At 39.9% G+C, this 3,132-nt stretch overlaps 1 pseudogene; it reads left to right on the top strand.

Moving 5' to 3' along the window:
• Positions 1 to 905: 905 nt before the first annotated feature.
• LOC107156531 lies at positions 906 to 1,718 on the top strand (annotated as a pseudogene).
• The last annotated feature ends 1,414 nt before the right edge of the window (positions 1,719 to 3,132 follow it).

Here is a 3,132-nt window from a genome sequence, read left to right as displayed (position 1 = left end):
AGAGAATCTGAGTATTCAGAGAATTAGTGATACTCTTGGGAATCTGACAGGATTTCAAAGAAGCTAGAATAATTACAATGGCATTAGTTATCTTCTGTCCCATTTTTCAACTCCCATAATTAAATGGTGCCCAGTGTTCCATCTCTATTGAAGTTTGTTTGAAGTTACATACAAAGTCACTAAACGTACTACATACATCATCAAGTTTCAAAGAAGTTCCAAAGTGATTCTCTGTCTTTAAGTAGCACACCAGGTGAGACATAACTGAGGGGGAAAAAATAGAAAATCACTTCACCAAGCTCTTAACTGTTTACTCTTAATGAGTCACAGTCTCCCACTTAGGATACTTCATCAGTGGGAGAAGGAGAAGGAGAATCTGAGAATCTGTGATTCTGACTGAACTTGGAAATAGAAACACTAAGAAAAGAAAACGGAAAAATAAAACCATCAATAGTTTGGGAAATACAAAACAATATGACCTCTACTGTAGTAGAGAGGAAATTTGAAATGACCACTGACAAATATCAATCAGTATGTGGGCAGGATTGGGGGTGTGAGAATATTTGCCCCAATGTTAGAGCAGGATAGACTCTGGTAGGTCTCCACTTTATAAGAACAGGAGAATCTGGTCTAACACAGCCTTAGTGGCACTTCTCTCCTTCCCTTCAGCAAACCTGAATAAACACTAGGTGGCTGGAGTAAACACTGGGTTGGCAAATGGCACTGCCTGACAATTGTACTAAGTTATGTCTATGTAAATAAAGATTAATATTAATATTAATTATACTAAAATATGATCAGGTTAATTATATAGTATATCATAAATACACTATTGATTTTTATTTTATATGCATGATTTATTACACATACATTTTTGCTATGGATTGTAGCTGCTATTTTCAGGGATGGAACTCAAGTGGAGGAGAGGCAGATATCAGAGATCAAGAAGCAGGGGAAGATGGCTGGAGTGGGGAGGGGGCACTGTGGCTGGTTTCACCACCATTGACAAAGTGAAGTGCAAGATCCAGGAAGATGATGCAGAGGAGTTTAGTGCCTCCAGGGGGAAGTGAAGGGGAAAAGGCAGACCTGGGAACAGCCTGAGGCTGAGGTGACCTCCTTGAACCATAGGATCCTACTGGATGAAGAGGAGCTGGCTACTGCCCTGCAAAAGCCTAAGGAGGAGGAGAGGAAGTTGCTGATGAGAGTCAGAGAGGTATGAAGATTATTGAAAACCAGACCCTAAGACACTAAGTAAAGTTTTAACTCCAGGAAATCCAACTCAAAGAAGCTGAGCACATGGCAAATGAAGCAGATAGGAATTATGCAAAGTGTGACTCATAATTTTTTGATTATTAGAGGAGATTTGGAATGCAAAGAGGAATGAGCTGCTCTGGCAGAGTCTGGCTGATGAGAGGTGGATGAACAGATGGATGAGAACCTGAACCCTCTGGGTGCTTCTGAAGAGAAGTACTCTGAAAAAGAAGACTAATATGACAGAGATAAAGGTTCTTACTGCTAAACTCAAGGCAGAAACCCATACTTATTTTGCTGAGAGACAGGTGGCCAAATGGGAAAAGACAACTGATGACTTGGAAGATAAGCTGTAATGCACTGTAGAGGAGCATCTCTATACACAAAGGATGCTGGATCAGACTCTGCTTGACCTGAATGGGATGCAGAGCTCCCCAGACCTGTCCTGCTGCTGCTCCTTCCTCTGACCCTGATTCACCTGAGGCCAACCAGCCAGAAGGTGACCTTGAAACTAAGGGCTGATTTTTGATTGAAGGCTGCTTTCTCTTTTTGACACCTCCTCTGCCCCCGCCCCTCCTTGTATTTTTTACCAAAATGCCTCTGTATTTCCCCAGAGATTCTAGTTAAAAAACAAAACAAAACAAAACAAAACACTTCAAATAGTTTAACAGCTCTGACTCAGCAATCTAATTCCCTTCCTGCTTTTGGAAGGTAACTTTTCAGTTTAATCCATATTGCCCTCTACAGAGAGGAAGGAAAGGGGTATAAGCTTACCCTATGGAAAGCGAAACAGAACCCAGAGAAAAAGTCGGCTAAGGTAAACCTCATTGATCTTTACAAACTAGCAGCCAAACCAGAGGAAACCATAAAAGTGATTGTGAGAGAAGTTAGCCAAAAAACAAAACCAGTGCTACTTAGGTGTTGTGTGTGTGTGTGTGTGTATGTGTGTGTGTGTGTGTGTTTAACTTTAAGATATCTTTGTATAACTTTTTATTTTTTTTCATCAAAAGTGAACAAATGAAGATGGTAAGATCTTTGAGACTTTTTGTTTTTTGTCTTGCTGGGGATTGAACCTAGGGCCTCATCCATACTTGGCTAGTCTTCTACCACTGAGCCATATCCTCAGCCCTGGGACCCAAGTTTTTGCCCCATCTCAACCTCCTTCTCACTGTTCACAGAATGAAGTCATAGAACTCTTAATCTTGAGTAGACCACATCATTGCCCTCCTGTCTTCTTGAAAGAAAGAAAATTATGTTTTTACCACTGATTTAGCCATATGAAATTCATCTTATTACCCTTTTCTGGGTCTGAAGCTGCTGTCTCTAAAAGGGCTATCTCACTGTGCTTTGTTTTAGTCAGTGCTGGAACGTTTTTGGAGAGTTTATGTACCAAACGTTTAAAATTTTGTTATTTTGAAACTAGACTTCCTTGGGTTTGGGGCACCTGATTACCTCATCTACAATCTGGACTGGTAATGTGCTGATCATTCAAAATTTTTTTCCTCACCCAATCCCCATTGTTAGGTAAGGGTAGTTCTATGAAGTCTGTTAAGTATGAATACTGCAGCTTATTGAACCAAAATATTATGGTCTCTTTGGGGCCCGTTAGGAGATAGAGAAACCAACAGTGCAACACTGTTTTGATACAGAATATTATTTTAACAGGTGTCTTTTTAAAATAAAGAAACTGTCCCGCAATTAAAAAAGAAAGAAAAAGACAGTATAAGAAACAATAATCAACATAAAGCTCAAAAGGTTAAAAAATGCTGACAGAGACTTTCTGCTAGAAATTGATAATGACGGTGTCCTTGGAAATATGTCCAGTAGCTATGCCCTGGAGAAGAAATTTCTGTCTTTAAAGAGGCCCGATGAAGTGGATGA

The sequence above is a fragment of the Marmota marmota genome, unplaced genomic scaffold (genome assembly GCF_001458135.2).
Source record: "Marmota marmota marmota unplaced genomic scaffold, marMar, whole genome shotgun sequence".
Classification (NCBI taxonomy): domain Eukaryota; kingdom Metazoa; phylum Chordata; class Mammalia; order Rodentia; family Sciuridae; genus Marmota; species Marmota marmota.
Note: the sequence above shows the minus strand (reverse complement) of the source record. Positions and strands in the feature narration are given on the sequence as shown.